Below are 22,483 nucleotides of genomic sequence, written 5' to 3' on the forward strand. Positions count from 1 at the left end.
ATTTCATTGAGCAGTGGTTAAGAAGAAAATGTGGCACATATCCACCATGGAATACTATGCAGCCATAAAAAATGATGAGTTCATGTCCTTTGTAGGGACATGGATGAAACTGGAAAACATCATTCTCAGTAAACTATCGCAAGGACAAAAAACCAAACACCGCATGTTCTCACTCATAGGTGGGAATTGAACAATGAGAACTCATGGACACAGGAAGGGGAACATCACACTCCGGGGACTGTTGTGGGGTGGGGGAAGGGGGGAGGGACAGCATTAGGAGATATACCTAATGCTAAATGACGAGTTAATGGGTGCAGGAAATCAACATGGCACATGGATACATATGTAACAAACCTGCACATTGTGCACATGTACCCTAAAACCTAAAGTATAATAAAAAAAAAAAAATGACCCGATGGAGCTGAAAAACACAGCACGAGAACTTCGTTAACCATACACAAGTATCCATACCCGAATTGATCAAGTGGAAGAAAGGAAATCAGAGATTGCAGAACTTAATGAAATAAAGTGAGAAGACAAGATTAGAGTAAAAAAGAATAAAAAGGAATGAACAAAGACTCCAAGAAATATGGCACTATGTGAATAGACCAAACCTACGTTTGATTGGTGTACCTGAAAGTGATGGGGAGAATGAAACCAAGTTGGAAAACACTCTTCAGGATATTATCCAGGAGAATTTCCCCAACCTAGCAAGACAGGCCAGCATGCAAATTCAGAAAATACAGAGAAAACCACAAAGATACTCCTTGAGAAGAGCAACCCCAAGACATATATTCGTCAGATTCACCAAGGTTGAAATGAATGAAAAAATGTTAAGGGCAGCCAGAGAGAAAAGTCGGGTTACCCACAAAGGGAAGCCGATCAGACAAACAGCATATCTCTCTGCAGAAACCCTACAAGCCAGAAGAGAGTGGGGGCCAATATTCAACATTCTTAAAGAAAAGAATTTTCAAACCAGAATTTCATATCCATCCAAACTAAGCTTCATAAGCGAAGGAGAAATAAAATCCTTTACAGAGAAGCAAATGCTGAGAGATTTTGTCACCATCAGGCCTGCCTTACAAGAGCTCCTGAAGGAAGCACTAAACATGGAAAGGAACAACTGGTACCAGCCACTGCAAAAACATACCAAATTATAAGACCATCAACACTATGAAGAAACTACATCAACTAACGGACAAAATAAACAGGTAGCATCATAATGACAGGATCAGATTCACACATAATAATATTAACCTTAAATGTAAATGGGCTAAATGACCCAATTAAAAGACACAGAGTGGCAAATTGGATAAGGAGTTAAGATCCATCGGTGTTCTGTATTCAGGAGACCCATCTCCTGTGCAAAGACACACATAGGCTCAAAATAAAGAGATGGAGGAAGATCTACCAAGCAAATGGAAAGAAAAAAAAAGCAGGGGTTGCAATCCTAGTTTCTGATAAAACAGACTTTAAACTAACAAAGATCAAAAGAAACAAAGTAGGGCATTACATAATGGTAAAGCGATCAATGCAACAAGAAGAGCTACCTATCCTAAATATGTATGCACCCAAAACAGGAGCACCCAGATTCATAAAGCAAGCTCTTAGAAACCTACAAAGAGACTTAGACTCCCACACAATAATAGTGGGAGACTTTAACACCCCACTGTCAATATTAGAAATATCAACGAGACAGAATATTAACAAAGATGTTCAGGACTTGAACTCAGCTCTGGACCAAGTGGACCTAATAGACATCTACAGAACTCTCCACCCCAAATCAACAGACTATACATTCTTCTCAGCACCACATCGCACTTATTCTAAAATTGGCCACGTAATTGGAAGTAAAACACTTCTCAGCAAATGCAAAAGAACAGAAATCATAACAAACAGTCTCTCTTACCACAGTGTAATCAAATTAGAACTCAGGATTAAGAAATGGCACAACTACATGGAAACTAAACAACCTGCTCTTGAATGACTACTGGGTAAATAACGAAATGAAGTACTACATGGAAACTGAACAACCTGCTCCTGAATGACTACTGGGTAAATAACGAAATGAAGGCAGAAATAAAGAAGTTCTTTGAAACCAAGGGGAACAAAGACACAATGTACCAGAATCTCTGGGACACATTAAAGAAGTGTGTAGAGGGAAATTTATAGCACTAAATGCCCAGAAGAGAAAGCAGGAAATATCTAAAATCGACACTCTAGCTTCACACATAAAAGAACTAGAGAAGCAAGAGCAAACAAATTCAAAAGCTAGCAGAAGTCAAGAAATAACTAAGAGCAGAGCAGAACTGAAGGAGATAGAAACACAAAAAACTCTTCAAAAACTCGGTGATCCAGCAGCTGTTTTTTTTTTGAAAAGGTCAACAAAATAGATAGACTGCTAGCCAGACTAATAAAGAAGAAAAGAGAGAAGAATCAAATAGACACAATAAAAAATGATAAAGGGTATGTCATCACTGATCCCACAGAAATACAAACTACCATCAGAGAATATTATAAACACCTCTATGCAAATGAACTAGAAAATCTAGAAGAAATGGATAAATTCCTGGACACATACACCCTCCCAAGTCTAAACAAGGAATAATTTTAATCTCTGAATAGAGCAATAAATAATTCTGAAATTGAAGCAATAATTAATGGTCTACCAACTAAAAAAAGTCCAGAACCAGACAGATTCACAGCTGAATTCTACCAGAGGTACAAAAAGGAGCTGGTACCATTTCTTCTGAAGCTATTCCAAACAATAGAAAAAGAGGGACTCCTTCCTTCCTTACTCACTTTATGAGGCCAGCATCATCCTGATACCAAAACCTGGCAGAGACACAACAAAAAAAGAAGATTTCAGGTCAATATCCCTGATGAACATCAATGTGAAAATCCTTAATAAAATACTGGCAAACTGAATCCAGCAGCACATCGAAATGTTTCTCCATCATGACCAAGTCAGCTTCATCCCTGGGATACAAGGGTGGTTCAACAGATGCAAATTTAAAAATGTAATCCATCATATAAACAGAACCAATGACAAAAACCACATGATTATCTCAATAGATGCAGAAAAAGCCTGAGATAAAATTCAACACTGCTTCATGCTAAAAACTCTCAATAAACTCAATATTGATGGAACATATCTCAAAATAATAAAAGCTATTTATGACATACCCACAGCCAATATCATACTGAATGGGCAAAAGCTGGAAGCATTCCTTTTGAAAACTGGCACAAGATGCCCTCTCTCACCACTCCTATTCAACATAGTATTGGAAGTTCTGGCCAGGGCAATCAGGCAAGAGAAACAAATAAAGGGTATTCAAAGGGTATTCAAAGAAAGGGTATCCAAATTGCCCCTGTTTGCAGATGACATGACTGTATAATTAGAAAACCCCATTGTCTCATCCCAAAATCTCCTTAAGCTGATAAGCAACTTCAGCAAAGTCTCAGAATACAAAATCAATGCGCAAAAATCACAAGCATTCCTATATACCAATAACAGACAAACAGCCAAATCGTGAGTGAACTCTCATTCACAATTACTACAAAGATAATTAAATACCTAGGAATACAACTTACAAAGGGTATGAAAGACCTCTTCAAGGAGAACTACAAACCACTGCTCAAGGAAATAAGAGAAGACACAAAGAAATGCAAAAACATTCCATGCTCATGGATAGGAAAAATCAATATCGTGAAAATCACCATACTTCCTGAAGTAATTTATAGATTCAATGCTATCCCCATCAAGCTACTATTGACTTTCTTCCACAGAATTAGAAAAAAACTAGTTTAAGTTTTATATGGAACCAAAAAAGAGCCCACAGAGCCAAGACAATCCTAAGTAAAAAGAACAAAGCAGGAGGCATCACTCTACTTGACTTCAAACTATACTACGAAACCACAGTAACCAAAACAGCATTGTATTGGTACAAAAGCAGATATCTAGACCAATGGAAGAGAACAGAGGCCTCAGAAATAACACCACACATCTACAACCATCTGATCTTTGACAAACCTGACAAAAACAAGCAATGAGGGAAAGGATTCCCTATTTAACAAATGGTGCTGGGAAAACTGGCTAGCCATATGCAGAAAACTGAAACTGGACCCCTTCCTTACACCTTATACAAAAATTAACTTAAGATGAATTAAAGACTTAAACATAAGACCTAAAACCATAAAAACTCTAGAAGAAAACCTAGGCAATACCATTCAAGACATAGGCATGCACAAAGACTTCACGACTAAAACACCAAAAGCAATGGCAACAAAAGCCGAAATTGACATATGGTATCTAATTAAACTAAAAACATTCTATACAGCAAAAGAAATTATCATCAGAGTGAACAGGCAACCTACAGAATGGGAGAAAAATTTTGCAATCTATCCATCTGACAAAGGGCTAATATGCAGAATCTACAAAGAACTTACACAAATTTACAAGAAAAAAACAACCCCATCAAAAACTGGGCAAAGGATATCAACAGACACTGCTCTAAAAAAGACATTTATGCTGCCAACAAACATGAAAAAAAGCTCATCATCACTGGTCATTAGAGAAATGAAATCAAAACCACAATGAGATACCATCTCACACCAGTTAGAATGACTATCATTAAAAAATCAGGAAACAACAGATGCTGGAGAGGATGTGGAGAAACAGAAATGCTTTTACAATATTGGTGGGAGTGTAAATTAGTTCAACCATTGTGGAAGACAGTGTGGTGATTCCTCAAGGATATCGAACCAGAAATACCATTTGACCCAGCAATCCCATTACTTGGTTTATACCCAAAGGATTATAAATCATTCTACTATAAAGACACATAAACACGTTTGTTTACTGCGGCACTGTACACAATAGCAAAGACTTGGAACCAACCAGAATGCCCATCAATGTTAGACTGGATAAAGAAAATGTGGCCAATATACACCGTGGAATACTATGTAGCCATAAAAAAGGATGAGTTCTTGTCCTTTGCAGGGACATGGATGAAGCTGGAAACCATCATTCTCAGCAAACTATCACAAGAACAGAAAACTAAACACCGTATGTTCTCACTCATAAGTGGGAGTTGAACAATGAGAACACATGGGCACAGGGAGGGGAACATCACATACCTGGGCGGGATGAGGGGCTAGTGGAGGGATAGGATTAGGAGAAACACTTAATGTTGATGATGGGTTGATAAGTGCAGCAAACCACCATGGTACGTGTATACATGTGTAGCAAACCTGCACATCCTGCACATGTACCCCAGAACTTAAAGTATAATAATAAAAAAAGAAATAAAAATGATTATAGGTGAATACTGTGAACAATTATATTAAATCAAATTAGATAACTTAGATGAAATGAACTAACTCCTGGGAAGATACAAATCATCAAAACTGACTTAAGAAATAATAGAAAAACTGAACAAACTTTAACAAGTTAATAGATTAAATTTGTAATCAAAATTATTTCACAAGTAAAAGTCCAGGTCCAAATGGCTTCAGTGGCAAACTCTACCAAACATTGAAAGAAGAGTTAAAAATTCTTCACAAACTCTTCTAAAGAATAGAAGAGCGGCCGGGCGTGGTGGCTCACGCTTGTAATCCCAGCACTTTGGGAGGCCGAGGCGGGCGGACCACGAGGTCAGGAGATCGAGACCACGGTGAAACCTCGTCTCTACTAAAAAAAAAAATACAAAAAAAATCAGCCGGGCGTGGTGGCGGGCGCCTGTAGTCCCAGCTACTCGGAGGGGCTGAGGCAGGAGAATGGCATGAACCCAGGAGGCGGAGCTTTCAGTGAGCCGAGATCGTGCTACTGAACTCCAGCCTGGACGACAGAGCGAGACTCCGTCTCAAAAAAAAAAAAAAAAAAAAGGATAGAAGAGGGGAGAACACTCCTCAACATAATCAAAATTTTATTCTGGCCTTGGTATCAAGGTGATACTAAAGCCAGACAAAGGTTACAAGAAAACTACCTACTAATATCTTTGGCACAAATGTTCAGTGGAATGCTAAAACTAAATCCAGCAACATATACAAAGGATTATGTACCACGAAAAAACAATTTTAACTGAAAATAAACTAATGTAATACACTACTTAAAAGTAATGACAAAAATCAAATAATCGTTGCAATAGATACAGAAATAAATTTGAAAATTTAAATAGCCCTTCAAGACAGAAACATTCAATAAACCAAGAATAGAACAGAACTAATAAAGGTCATCTACAAAAAAACCAACAGCTGACATCATACATAATGATAAAAGACTTAAAGCTTTTCCAGTAAGACAGGAACAAAACAAGAATATCTGCTCTCATCACTTCTATTCAGTTTTGTACTGAGTTTCTTGCCAGAGTAATTGGGTAAGAAAATGGGGAGTAAAAAGCTATCTATATTGAAAAGGAAGAAGTAAAACTATTTATATATACAGATGACACAATCTTGTATGTAGAAAATGTTGAAGAATCCACTAAAATGTAGTAGAACTAATAAACTAATCCAGCAAGAGTTGCATGAAAAAGATCAATATATGAAAACAATTCTGTTTCTATACATTAGCAAAGAATAACTCAAAAATGAAATTGAGAAAATTCTTATAATAGCATGAAAAGAATAAATTATTTCAGGATAAATTTAACAAAGTTTACATCCTGAATACTATAACATATTGTTGAAAAAAACTAAAGAAGATCTAAAACAGTGGGAACACATTCCATATGTTCATGATTTGGAAGAACTAATCTTTTTAAATGGCAATACTCTCCAAATTGATGCAGAGATTCCATGAAATCTGTATTAAATTTCCAGCTGATTTCTGTAAAGAAATTGAGAAGTTGATCTTGTAATTCTTATGGAAATACAAGTGGCCTAAAATAGCCAGATGATTCTTGAAAAGGAAAAGAGTTGCAGGACACACACTTCTGGATTTCAAGACACACAATAAAGCAAAATCATCAAGATAGTATGGTACTGGTATAAGGACAGACATATAGAATCTAGAAATAAACCCTCATATTAATGGTCAATTGATTCTTTATAAGGATCTCAAGACTATTCAAGGGCAAAAGAATAGTGTTTTTAATAAATATTGTTGAGATGAGTGAGTATCCACATATAAAAGGATAAAGTTAGACCTCTTCCTCAAACTGTATCTAAAAATTAACTAAAATGCACTGTAGTCCTAAATATAAGAGCTAAAACTGTAAAATTTTTTGAGAAAACATCTAAGGAAATCTTCACAGCCTTGGACTAGACAACCTTGTCTCAGATCTGATACCAAAGGCACATGCAAAAAAAAGAAAGAAAGAAAGATATATTGGACCTCATTAAAATTAAAACTTTTCTCCTTCAAGATTCCATCAAGAGAGTGAAAATACAACCCGTGGAATGGGAGAAAATATTCGCAAATTATATACCTGATAAGGAACTTGTGCCCAGAATATGTAAGAAGCACTTATAATTCAGTAATAAAACAAAATCCAATTAGAAAAATGTTCAAAGTATCTGAACAGACATTTCTCCAAAGAAGATATTCAAATGACCAATAAGCACAAGAAAAGTGGCTCGACAACACTAACCCCCAGTGAAATGCAAATCAAAACCACAATCGGACAGCCTCTCACACCACTAGGACGGCTATAATAACAAGACAGATAAAAAATGACGACAAATTGTGGAGAAAGTTGAACCCTCAGGCACTGCTGGTGGGAATGTAAAATGGCGCAACTGCTTTGGAAAACAGTCTGGTAGTTCCACAAAAGGTTAAACATAGTTACCATCTGATGCAGCAATCTTTCTCCTAGCCATATGCCCAAGAGAAATGAAAACCAGGTTTACACAAAAAATTACACACAAATGTTCACAGAAGCATTATTCATAATAGTAAAAAAGTAGAAACAACTTAAATATCGATTAACTGGTGTACATGTGTGTGTATATATACACACATATATACATCCACACACACACACATATATGATGTGGCACATCAATATGTCTTAAATTCCTATTGCTTCTGTAACAAATTACCACAATTTGGTGGCTTAAAGCAATGCTGGTTTACTATATTATAATCCTAGAAGTCAGAGATTTTCAAATGAGTGTTTGCAGGGGTATGTTCCTTTTGGAGGTTCTGGGAATTATTTTCTTGACTTCTTCAGCTTCTAAAGGCTTCCCTCATTCATTGTTTCATGGTTCTGTAAGACATAGCCTGTTTTTCCTCTCTGTTTCTGTAGTCACATCACCTTCTCCTTAACTTTGACTGTCTTGTGTCCCTCTTATAAAGCCCCTGTGATTACACTGAGCCCACCCAGATACTTTAGGATAGTCTCTCCATCTCTAGACTGTTAACTTAATCAGATGTTCAAAGCCTCTTTTGCTATATAAGGTAACATATTCACAGGTTCTGGGAATTAGTATATTGGCATCTTTGGGGGAGCTATTATTCTGTCTACCACACCATAAAATGGAAACTTATTCAGCAATAAAAAGGAATGAATTAGTGGTAGTATTGCAACATGGACAAACATTGAAAACATTATGCTAAGTGAAAGAAGCTAGTCACAAAATACCACATATTTTAAGATTCAGTTTATATTAAATGTCCAGAATACGCAAATCTATGAAGCCAGAAAGCAGGGTAGTGGTTGTCCACTGTCTGAGATGTTGAAGGAAAATTGACAGTAACTGCTAATGGGTATGGGGTTTCTTGTGTCCAAGGTGATTAAATGTTCCAAAATTGATTGTGCTGATCCTTTCATAACTCTGTAAATATATGCTAAAAACCATTGAATTTCCTATTTAAATGATTGAATTGCATAGTATGTGATATATAAAATAAAGCTGTCATATTAAAAAAAATCAACCATCTAACACTATACATCCACCAGAATCTCTCACCAACAAAATATAAGAATTCTAGTTGATTCAAATCCTTACCAACATATGATATTGTCATACTTTACTGACAGGAGTGTAAATTGGCTACAATATTTTGGAAAAGCATTTGGCAGTATCCTATTTTTCTATTGCTACTAACCACCATAAAGTTTAGTGACTTAAATGCAACAATGTGTTATCTTTCACTGTTCTGTGGGTACTTTAGCTGAGTAGCTCTTGCTTCAGGTCTCTCAAGCAGCTGATGGCAGGTGGCAGTAAGTACCATATTCATCTGAAAATTTGATTGGACATGACATAGAAGATGGCTCACTCACGTAGCTTACCGTTGATTATGACTGCTGACTGTGAGTTTAGCTGGGTCCTTCTATGTAGCTTTTCCATGTGGTTTGGGCTTTTTACAGTATGGCAGCTGGATTTTGAAAGGGAATGTTCCAAGAGTAAATATGCCAGGAGACTTAAGCAGAAACTTCAAGGCTTCTTATGACCTAGCCCGAGGAGTCACACAGCATCACATCTGTCATAGTTTATTGGTTATACAGGGCTAGTCCAGATTCAGTGTGTGCGGGAACTACACAAAGGCATGAATAAAGGGAAGCGTAGTTCACTGGGGCCATCATGGGAAACTAGGTCTTGAAGTCTTCCTCTTACTTCTAATGATTTGTTTTTATTCTACCAGCAAATTGCTCTCACAGCCTTCTCAAACCCCAAAAGTCTCACTGTATTAAGTCACGAGGGTCAGGTTGTAAGTCTGTGATTTCATCTAAAGCAGGTCCAGGTATGAATGGGGCTCCTTGGGGCCAGTTCTTTGCTGAAGCACCTTGAATGCACTCTTGGAGCATGATCCCTCTTAATCTGAAGAGTTGTGAATTCAAGAGACAAGTTATCTGCCCTTACACACCCAAGTACAATGGTGAGACAGGGATGAGAGAACTGTATGAAACACTGCCACTTAAAAAGGGGGAAGATCAGGAAGCACATCACTGTCGGTGGACTGTAGAAATAGTGCTGAGTCCATCCTCCACCCTGCAGGTAATTCTCTGTAGGATTTTTTTTTTTTTTTTTTTTTTTTGAGACAGGGTCTTGCTCTGCAACCCCGGCTGGAGTGCAATGGTGTGATCTCAGCTCACTGCAACCTCTGCCTCCTGGGTTCAAGTGATTCTCTTGTCTCAGCCTCCCAAATAACTGGGATTTCTGGCACACTCCACCACGCCCAGCTAATTTTTTTGTATTTTTAGTAGAGACAGGGTTTCACCATGTTGGCCTGGCTGGTCTCGAACTTCTGACCTCAAGGGATCCACCAGCCTCAGCCTCCCAGAGTGCTGGGATTACAGGCGTGAGCCACTGCACCACACCAATTCTCTGATGTTCTAGGCTCTGTCTTTTGAGCTCTTGATTCTGCACTCCAGGACATCTTTCCTTTCCATAAGAGATAGCACTGTTAACAGCTGAGCTGATTTCATAGATTTATTCAGGCTTGAAGACAGTTGGGGCATCTGTGAGCTCTTTTCCTTTTGAATTGCCTGTGTTCCTTTAAGTCCAAGTAGGTGGGTTGTATGTTTGTTTGTATGTTTCTCCAACACAGTGCTCTTTAAGGTTCCCAATGAATATTACTGGTGCTACTTCCATGAGACAAAAGCCACGCACATGAATATCTTCAGGATAGGCCACATTCTCCTTTGGAATGAGCATCAGGTGCTTTGAGATCATGCCAAGATTCTCAGAAACTTTTTGCCTAGCAGATTAGGACTGAGTGATATGCCCTTAAGATTGCTAAATGCTTTCTTGTCTACAAAGGTCTATGAGGACATTAATTTTAATTTTTCTGAGATATCTATGAGGGCCATATTTAATATTTATTCTGTACCCTGAAACTATGTGTCGCTGGTAGTGCCATGGGTATAATCTTTGCTCTGAGCCAATTTCTTACTTTGAGAAGGTTTTGCTAGCTAGGAAGACTGGCAAGGATCCTATTTTCCACTAAATTTTAATAAAAACTGGGCAGTTTCGTCTTTATTTTAACCTTTCTTCTATTTCATCATAGACACTAGAAGAAGTCAGTCATCACTTTCAACATTCTGCCTGGATATTTTCTTTGCAAAGCCAAGTGTTTGTTAAGTACCCTTTTTATATTCCACAGGGATTCAGGAGATAGTGTTGCTAATTGTTCTGCTGTATATTACTCTCATCCTTTTCCATCCAGCAACTAATAATAACTTCCTTATTGTTCTTCAAGAGTTTGCCAACATTTTTCCCAACTGCTAAGGTTCCACTCAATTGTTCAATCCCAAAGTCAATATTACATGTTTTAGCTGTTTGTTACAAAAACACCTCACATACAGGTACCAATTTCTGTTCCATTATCTATTTGCTATATAACAAACCACCCCCAAATGTGGTGCCTTAGAACAACAGTTTTTATCTCTCATGGCTTTATGATGTTACTAGGCTCAGCAGGGCAATTCTCATCTGGAGTCTTTCATGGTAGCTGGGACTGAAGTCACCTGAAGGCTGACCTGGCCATGCAGATGGCTCACCTTTGGAATGAGCATCAGGAGCTTTGAGATCATGCCAAGATTCTCAGAAACTTTTTGCCTAGCAGATTAGGACTGAGTGATATGCCCTTAAGATTGCTAAATGCTTTCTTGTCTACAGAGGTCTATGAGGACATTAATTTTAATTTTTCTGCAACAAGACAATAGCCTAGGCCAGGCATGGTGGCTCATGCCTGTAATCTCAGTACTTTGGGAGACTGAGGCGGGTAGATTGCTTGAGGTCAGGAGTTCAAGACCAGCCTGGCCAACATGGTGAAACCCTGTCTCTACTAAAAATACAAAAGTTAGCCATTGTGCACCTATAGTCCCAGCTACTCGGGTGGCTGCGGCATGAGAATTGCTTAAACCTGGGAAGCAAAGGTTGCAGTGAACTGAGATCGCACCACTGCACTCCAGCCTGGGCAATGAAGTGAGACTCTATCTCTAGAAATACATGGCAAGGAGTTCATGCTGGCTATCATTTGGGAGCTCATCTGAATGTTTACCAGGTAACTTTCCTTCCTACTTATCTTCCTTCTTCCCTTTGTATTTGTGTATATATAATGATGTGAGCAGTAGAAAGATATGAAAATTTATGATACATAGATATTATAGTTTTATGAAAATGCATATGAAGAAAGAAGTAATTTTTTAAAGAACTAGAAGATTGTTTCTGACAAGAACAGTAAGCATATGATATAAATGTGAAATATATACACATAATATTTGTCTATTTGCATGATGAGATAGATAAAAGGAGAGTCACTACATATTAACGGTGGTTATCACAGGATAAGTGGATTTCAAGTATCAGTTTATTTCTTCTTCATATATTGTTTGCAGTTTTTTACAGGGATCATATACTGTCCATCTTCTCAAGAAGTGAAATTATTTTCATTTTAAATTAAAAGGAAGAGGACAGATGAGGGCTCGATAAACTTTTGGAGCAAGCACGCCTGGATATACAAGAGGAATGAAGGGATGACTGGGTGATCATAAGCAAGAAATGTGTTTAGACGCAACACTGGGTGGTCCTGCAAAAAAAGCCAAGATAGCTCTAATTGTATGGGCAGGAAAACCCCTTCCAGCATCATATTCACAGGAGTGCTTCCTTCTTTTCTGAGAAAGGGTTCAGTATCCTCCTGGGTGTGGTGACTGAGCCAATAGCAGTGCTGGAATGAGAGAAAGAGCATCAGTGTGTGTGATAGAGATGGGTGCTAGCGGACAACTAGCAGCAGCAACACCTGTGTGGTTCTCTCCCTCCCTCTCTCTCCTCACTGTAACCCCCTGCAGCCAGAAAAGTGCAGGCTCTCCACTTGAATCTTGCTGTCTGGGACTCCTTACGGAAAACTCTAACCTCAAGAATCTGGTTATGAGGCTAAATATGCTCATCTTGATATGCTAAAAAATAAGAGTTTGGGAGAATATTAAGGAAATTTTAAAATCTTCTCTCAAAATGATAGTCTGTTTTACTAGGCTATTGTCTTTTTTTTTTTTTTTCTTGAGATAGAGTCTCACTTCATTGCCCAGGCTGGAGTGCAGTGGTGCGATCTCAGCTCACTGCAACCTTTGCTTCCCAGGTTTAAGCAATTCTCATGCCTCAGCCACCCGAGTAGCTGGGACTATAGGTGCACAATGGCTAACTTTTGTATTTTTAATGGAGACAGGGTTTCACCATGTTGGCCAGGCTGGTCTTGAACTTCTGACCTCAAGCAATCTACCCGCCTCAGTCTCCCAAAGTACTGAGATTACAGGCATGAGCCACCATGCCTGGCCTAGGCTATTGTCTTGTTGCATAAATTCTACTTTCAATGTCAAATACGAAAAATAATGTTTTCATTATTTTTCTTTTGTAACACTGCTAATTTCCTTTCCCCATCTCCAGTAGTACTGGGGTAAAGTTTTTACACCTGAAAAGTCACAAGAGTGAAGTACATTAATTATTTTAAAATTATTACCATTGTCACAACAGGTACCATTTATAATGTGCTTATTATATCACGTCAAGCATTGCGATAAGTGTTTTATGTTCATTTAATCTTTTTAACAACACTATGAAAGAAATATTAAACCTGTAGTTTTTTAGTGATAACAGATTCAGTGGGATTAAGTACTTTACCCCAGAATAAATTTAGCTAGAATGTCACTGCTATTGGTACATATGACTAACCTGAAAACCCATTCTCCAAATCACTGTGATATTCCTCCTAGAAGTGTTTGTGCAAGAATGTGTGTGTATGCATGTATAAGTAAAATGTCCTGAGTAATAAATCTTTAAATGTCATATGTTTATATCTGCTGTTTATTGTCCTAAGCTTTTTTAATTCTCTTCCAGGTCTAAAAAAATTATTTGCATTTTGGAGCTTTCCAGAACCCTAGAGATAATCCCTAGTGGGATATTAAAACTTAAAGCAAAATGTAGGCCCCATAAGTGCAGTAGAAGAACAAAGCTATGGAAGCTGAGAGGAAGGAAGCCACATCTGGTAGACAGATCAGTAACGATTACTAGGGACAGTCGCCTTTGACAAGGGCCAACTTGAAGATGGAAAGGTTTTTCCCAGAAAAAGTGTGGGTGGGCTGTGATTTCTGAAAAGAGTGGGGATATAGGAGAATGACTTTAGGCCTGGAGGACAGTGCATAAGAAGTTTCAGCCACAACAATCTTGGTTGAAGATAGAATAGGTGCAGCAGAAGATGAGGTTAAAAAGTCCACCTGGGCCTCTGCCGTGGAAAGTGCTGAATGTCTGAGTGAGGGATCTGCTCCCGTTCTGGGGTATAACCACATGGGTTCACAAATCCTCTTCCCCACAGAGGCTGGGTAGGTAATGGAAGAGAGTAAAGAGTGCTAAATGTATGACGAAGACATACACAAATTTTTCCATATTATATACTTAGAAATGGTCTGCATTCCCTTAAGCAAATATGTAGCCTTCTCAGGTTTTTATTTTCTACTGTTTGAAAAACAGACGAAGTTAGAGAAATATTTCTCCACTCTAAGAAAAGCAACAGTACAAGAGTAACATAAATAACAAATTATGCTTGGCCCCAGCAGGGAGATAATAGGGAGTGTTGGGAACTCTGGCAAACTGGAGAGTATGTACTTTGTTTGCAGGGAGCAGCCAATGCTCAGCTGTTTACTGTCTCATGAGACCCTAGGCCCACTGTTTGCAGATCTTCTAGTTTTTATGAGAAATCAGATTTATATATAAAATCCCTTAACTATTTACCAAATGGGTAAAAATTTTGTTTTAAAACTGAGAAGCCCAAACAAACAAAACATAAATTCCACCGAAACTAGAACCATAAGTGGCTCATTTGCAACCTTTGCTTAGAAAGTCATTCAGGTTTTTTTTTGATAGAATGAAAGGTGAGAATTTACTTTGGGAATGTTATCTAGACGCTGTGTATAAAGTAAATGAAAGCAGAAGGGGAACTTGGAAGCAGGCAACTCAGTCAGGATAGGCAAAAAGCTTGGCTTGAAATGACTACGTAGCCAAGGAAATGAAAGGTGTTTTCAGGTTTAGGACTATGAAAGAAGAAAGTCTGGGATGCGGCAGCAGGATGGAGGGTATAAAAAACAAACAAACAACAACAACCACCAAAAACATAAAGTGGAGTGATTGCTTACAGAAATAATAAACTCAGGAAGGAAGTTATTTTTCTTTCTCCCATTGCTTTGGTACCAGAGATAGGTATGATGATGACTTTGAGGTCAGGATAAAACAGATTCCAGAACAGTAAATGTTAAGCAACAGGAATCACAACTAGTAGAATGAAATCACTGGTGACACGAACAATGAAGTCATAAGTAGAGATGGAGTGTAGATGTCAGTGAGCTTGGAGCTTCATTGTGGTGCTACTTTTTATATATATATATATATATATTTTATTATACTTTAAGTTCTAGGGTACATATGTACAACATGCAGGTTTGTTACATATGTATACATGTGCCATGTTGGTGTGCTGCATCCATTAACTCATCATTTACATTAGGTATATCTCCTAATGCTATCCCTCCCCACTCCCCCTACCCCACAACAGGCCCCAGTGTGTGATATTCCCCTTCCTGTGTCCGGAGTGTTCTCATTGTTCAATTCCCACCCATGAGTGAGAACATGTGGTGTTTGGCTTTTCGTCCTTGCAAAAATTTGCTGAGAATGATGGTTTCCATCTTCATCCATGTCCCTACAAAGGACATGAACTCATCCTTTTTTATGGCTGCATAGTATTCCGTGGTGTATATTTGCCACATTTACTTAATCCAGTCTATCATTGTTGGACATTTGGGTTGGTTCCAAGTCTTTGCTATTGTGAATAGTGCCCCAGTAAACATACGTGTGCATGTGTCTTTATAGCAGCACGATTTATAATCCTTTGGGTATATACCCAGTAATGGGATGGCTGGGTCAAATGGTATCTCTAGTTCTAGATCCCTGAGGAATCGCCACACTGTCTTCCACTTTTTAAAACAAGTTGATTTTTCATTTGAAATTCTTTCCATTGCAGCAACAGCTGCTGTCAGGCCAGAGCTGAAAAATACTCTTTCAACATTTTATTCAGCACTTAAACTGGGCCAGATATTATTCTGGCTAAGGGAAATAGACCCTGAATGAGATTGAAAGGTACATGTTTTTATGGAGAGAATTTTATCTTACAGGATAGAGAATTATTTTTAATTGACAAATTAACAAGAAAATATCAAGTAGTGATAAGTACAATACAAAAAACAAAACCAGGGTGATACAGTATGGAATAATTGGGGGGGGTACTTTAATTTGGGAGGTCAGGGAAAGCTTCTCTGATGAGGGGCTGGTCTTTATTTTCTGTATTCAAAGGGTGATCCTCTAGAATCTTAAGTATGTCTTGTTGTATGAAATAAAAAGAGCTAAAATTAGAAAGACTGACCACACCAAGTTTTGGTGAGAATGTGGAAGAACTAGAACTCCCTACTTTGTAAAACAGTTTGAGAATTTCTTGAGAAGTTGAACATATTTCTGCTGCATGATTTAGTCATTCGACTCTTAGGCATTTACCTAACAGAAATAAGAAGAAACCTCCACACAAAGACCTGCACATGAATGCTCACAGCAATTTGATTTGCAATAGCAACAAACAAACAAAAAGCTCCATCAGCAAGTGAATGAAAAAACAATGTATGATATATATCATATTCACCAATAATAAGAAAGAAACAGTTTATATATGCCCTACATGGATGCATCTCAAAATAATTTTGCTGGGTTAAGAAAAGCCAGACAAAGGGTACACGTAGCGTGATTTTATTGATATAAAAATCTGAAAACTGCCAGACATGGTGGCTCATGCCTGTAATCCCAGCATTTTGGGAGGCTGAGGCAGGCAGATCACTTGAGGTCAAGAGTTTGAGACCAGCCTGGCCAAGATGGCCAAACCCCATCTCTACTAAACATACAAAAATTAGCCAGGTGTGGTGGTAGGTGCCTGGAATCCCAGCTACTGGGGATGCTGAGGCAGGAGAATTGCTTGAACCTGGGAGGTGAATGTTGCAGTGAGCCGAGATCACGTCACTGCACTCCAGCCTGGGCAACAGAGCGAGACTCCGTCTCAAAAAAAAAAAGAATGCAAATCACTGGTTCCTTGGGGTAGGAAGGAAGTAGGCAGAGGCAGGAGGCAGGGACACAAAGGGGCAAGAGGCATGAGAAATCTTTTGAGTGTGATTGATCTACTCAATATGTTGATTGTGGTGATGGCTTCACAAATGTGTACATACATCAGTTGCACACTTTAAATATGTAGTTTGTTGCATGCTAATTGTACCTGAATGAAGCTATTAAAATGATTGAAGAAAATATTCACGTAATTAAAGCCCAATAATCAGAAGATGACCGTAACACTCCATGTGATGTGTGTGTCACGTGTTCACTATAAAGTGGGTCTTGAAAATTGTTACTGAAATTATCTGATAAATCATTTTTATCAACTGTTTGAAGTCTTTTTCATTAGAAATGCGATCAGTAGTTTTTTCATTAATATAAAATCTATTGGAGATATCATGTAATCCTTTTGGTGTCTTTCTTGCTAGAGTTATTGCTTTTTAATGTTTTTCTTCTCAGTGGCTCTGCCCTTATTTTCTCCACCCTCACTGCCTGCCACTTCCTCCTCCTCTCCTGTGTCCTTTTCAGTGTGTTACTTCCTCTCAGCCATAAAAATATACTACATCAAAAGGCAAATGAACCAAAGCATTACCGACTTTAAATATCAGGGTTTTATTTCCTCATTTAGCTGTTGATTCTGACACACTTCATGCAGATGAGGCTCGGTTTGGGAAACTATTTTATACCTGGACTGTGACTGTGGGTGTTTTTCTGTAGTTCAGAAGATTAATTGATTTTCTTCTTTTAAGTTTCACACAGGTTTTGGTCCATAGTTACCAAGGAGCTCAGTGATGAATAAATAGGTGTACTGTAGAGATTGGTATGGGAGGAGTTATTAGGTTTTTCCATCAAGTAGGTCTTGTTTATTGATTCAGCTCAGTTTATACACCATGCTCACAGGTACATATGAATTCTGAAAGGTTGCTGTGATGGTTAATTTTTTTTTTTTTTTTGAGACAAAGTCTCACTCTGACGCCCAGGTCGGAGTGCAGTGGTGCAATCTCAGCTCACTGCAGCCTCTGCCTCCCGGGTTAAAGCTATTCTCCTGTCTCAGCTTCCCAAGTAGCTAGGATTACAGGTGCCCACCACCACACCCAGCTAATTTTTATATTTTTAGTAGAGATAGGGTTTTGTCATATTGGCCAGGCAGGTCTCGAATTCCTGACCTCAAGAGATCCTCCTGCCTCGGCCTCCCAAAGTGCTGAGATTATAGGTGTGACCCACCACACCTGGCCAATGGTTAATATTGAGTGTCAATTTATGATACTTTGGACTTGGACTTTCAGGTTAATGATGTAATGAGTTAAGACCTTGGGGGACTGTTGGAAAGGCATCATTGTGTTTTGAAATGTGAGCACATGCAATTTGGGAGGGGACAGGGATGAAATGATATGGTTTTGCTCTGTCCCCACCCAAATATTGTCTTGAATTGTTATTCCCATTATTCCTACATGTCATGGGAGAGGCCTGGTGGAAGATAATTGAATCATGGGGGTGGTTATTCCCCTGCTGCAGTTCTGGTGATAATAAGTGAGTTCTCAGGAGATCTGATGGTTTTATAAGGGGCTTCTCTCCCTTTTGCCCGGCACTTCTCCTTGCTGCCGCCAAGTAAAAAAGAATGTGTTTGCTTCCCCTTCCGCCATGATTGTAAGTTTACCGAGGCCTCCCTAGCCATGCTGAACTGTGAGTCAATTACACTTCTTCCCTTTATAAATTACCCAGTCTTGGGTATTTCTTTATAAGCAGTGTGAGGATACACTAATACAGTTGCTAAAAGTAGCACTAATACCAAGTGAAGTCAGTGTTAATTGAAGTACTAAAGATGCAAACCTTCACTTTTTTTTCATGAATCTTGGAAGAGTGACCTATGAAAAGTTAAGATGGTTTGGGATCACCTATCAGATAAAATCATTGGTGCAAACAAGAACTCAAAGGTTGGTGCAAACAAGAACTCAGAGGAATCTGACGAATCAAGAACTCAGAAAGAAAAGGAAATTTAATCAATAAGAGCAATTTCTTTCCTCTTCCCTCCACCCATAACCCTTACAATACTTGATTGTTCCGAATGAATTAGAAAGGTTCCAGTGAACAATTTACAGGGGTAGAATTAAACTTTTAGCTCAGTTCCTTTCTTTTTAAGAGCTAACCACTGATCCCAGTATACAGTTTTCTAAAGGAAAAAGAAGATTTCTCTACGATGGAGAATAATGTCTTTGGAAGACACAAAATCCTATCACAGAAGGTTTATAAAACGTTATTTGATAATAAAGTTAGAACTCATAAAAATGACCTCGTGAGATTTCCACAGATATTATACTTCTGCCATCCTTTGAAGGCTTAGTGAATTGACACAGTAACAAGATGAATAAGAAAATTCAGAATGAAGACTGTATTTTATTTAAATTACAAGAATTCCATTTTAAATATAGTCTGTATATTCAGGCCATCTAACCTGTGGATATAAACAGGGTCATACTAAAAATAGTAAATCTCATTTCCTTTGTCTAATATCTCATCAGAATACCAACAGTATCCTCCTTTTGATAGTTTCTGAGGGTTTCCATGGCATGATCCCAAGCAGTCATGACTAATTCAGCTTACCTACCATCCAATGTCTACCAGATACACCATCTCATGGGCAGTCCAATTTTCCCTCACCAGCCGCGTGTATGCCCTGCAATACACTTTGCAATTACCACTACAGATGATTGTTCTGAGGCCACAGATGTGATAGAGGACAGCTTGGGGAAAATTCTCATTCACTCAACCTGTCTCTCCATCCAGTTCCCTACAATACTGTAAAAGCTATTCTTTTGGCTTAGCATGATGTGGGAAGATTATTAGCAAGTACTGAATGATACACATGGAAATTAAACATAATACTCATAGTTTTCATCCCTAGTATTGATGACTAGGTTGCCTTAGACCAACTTCCCTATTAAAAACAATAAAAAATAGACAAATTTTTTAAAAATCCATTTGAAGACATAAGAAATCGTGAGAATTTTAAAGGTGAAAATCTAGAAGAAGAGAGAATAAGAGATGAACAGAGCATTTGAGTTGAAATTTTACTTCAATTCACTTGGCAATTTCAAAAGCAAAAAGCATAGCTGAAAACCTAAAAACTAGGCAGAACTTCTGCAGTCTCAGGAGAGTTAAAGAACAAAAATGGCAGGTTAGGACTCTTCAAGGAGGAGGGGCTTTTGGTAAAGATCCCTGACATAGAAATAAGGGTGACCTGGAAGTAGACCATACTCACAGAGACTGAAGTCTTTATATCAACTAAGTCTTTAAAAAATTTAAGGTGACCCACCTCCATCCTAACCTGCTGTCAAAGCAAAATAAATTATTCAGGAAGGAAGATACAATAATTAAGAGCATCCAGTTATCTTGATGGTTTTGAATATGCAATTTCCAGCACTCAATCCAAAATTGACATATTAAAAAATTTGAGTCAAAAGCCAGAGAAAAAGTAGACAAAAGAATCAGATATACAAGTGACCTAAACATTAAAGTTGCCAGACACATAATTTAAATAAGTGTGACAATATTTTCAAGAAAATAAATGAAAGAATGAAGAATTTCAACAAAAATTGAATATAATTTATATAAAAAACCAGGCCAGCTGTGGTGGCTCACACCTGTAATCACAGCACTTTGGGAGGCTGAGGCAGGTGGATCACCTGAGGTCAGGACTTCGAGACCAGCCTGACGAACATGGAAAAACCCCGTCTCTGCTAAATACAAAAAATTAGTCAGGCGTGGTGGCACGCGCCTGTAATCCCAGCTACTTGGGAGGCTGACGTAGAATTTCTTGAACCCAGGAGGCGGAGGTTGCAGTGAGCCGAGATTGCACCATTGCACTCCAGCCTGGGCAACAAAAGCGAAACTCTGTCAAAAATTTTAAAAAAAGAGAAATTTTAGAGCTTAAAATTTTTTAAATGAAATTCAGACCTCAGTGAATATATTTAAAGTCAAATCACACAAAGCTAAAGAAAGAATTAATAAATTGGGAGAAAGGGCAGAAGAAATTATACAAACTAAATCACAGAAACAAAAGGATGGAAATACACAGGAAAGAACATAAGAGATATATGCCATACAGTGAAAAGATCTAAAGTAGGTAAAATTCAAGTCTCAGGAGAAAAGGTTAGAAAAGATGGGCAGAGCATTTTGAAGAGCTAATAGGCAATAATTTTTCACAGTTTATGAATGACATCAAGCTTCCAATTTAAGAAGGGCTACAGCGACAAGCAAGATAAATACAAAGAAAACTAGACATAGGCACGCTGTTAAAAATTAGAGACAAATTTTTTAAAAATATTAAAAGCAGTCAGAAAAGGTGACCCACTTCTAACAGGATAAAGTAGTTCACAACAGGCCAGGGACACCAAACAAATAACCAGAAAATCCAGGTAAATTACATCAGTCATATATCTAAGAGCATCAGAGAGGGGTGAAAGCAAGAAGGACTTGGAGAAAAATTTCAAAGAAGGAAAATCCTTCAGAAGGAAGCGGAAGATCTGCAACTACTCATAAAGGCATTTGCTGATTCTGGGCATTGCCAGGGTGAAAAAATCAGGCTTGTTCCCTGAGAGAAAAATTTTGTTGAGAAACAAAGTGGTGGGGGGAAAAAAGAGAGTTTCATGAAGCTAGAGTGACAAAAGATTTGAGATTCTCAAAATAGAGCACAGACCTAAATGTAAAGCTAAAACTATATATAATATACATATAAACATACACACATATTTTTTTAATCTCAATGTAATTTATTTTTTGATTTTTTTTCTATTATTCTTTGTTCTTGTTTTTAATTGACAAATAAAAATTATATATGTTTATGGGGCACAACATGATGTCTTGATATATGTCTACATTGTGATACACTATAAATATTCTAGAAGAAAACATGAGAAAATCAACCCAAGCATACAGCATGTTTTCTTAGATATCACACAAAATGCACACCATAAAAGAAGAAAAATGATAGGTCTTATTTTGTCAAAATTAAAACTTCTCTTCAAAAGGTACTTAAGAAAATGGACAGACAGGCACAAACGGAGAAAATATTTGCAATCTGTACATCTAAGTATTTCTTAAACTCAATAATAGACAAACAACCAAATAATAAACAGCCAAAACATTTGAAAAGAGACTTCACAATACGAGATATACAAATAGCACATAAAAAGATGCTCAAAATCATTAGTTAACATAAACATGCAATTTAAACCACAATGGGATACCATTACACACCCACTAATTCTAAATTAAAAATAACCATACCAGCTGTTGGTGAGAATGCAAAGAAACTGGAACTCTCAAACATTGCTGGTGGGAATGTAAAATGGTATAACCTCGATGGAAAACAGTTTGGAAAGTTCTTATCAAGTTAGATAGACAC

The sequence above is a fragment of the Hylobates moloch genome, unplaced genomic scaffold, assembly GCF_009828535.3.
Source record: "Hylobates moloch isolate HMO894 unplaced genomic scaffold, HMol_V3 SCAFFOLD_8, whole genome shotgun sequence".
NCBI lineage: Eukaryota > Metazoa > Chordata > Mammalia > Primates > Hylobatidae > Hylobates > Hylobates moloch.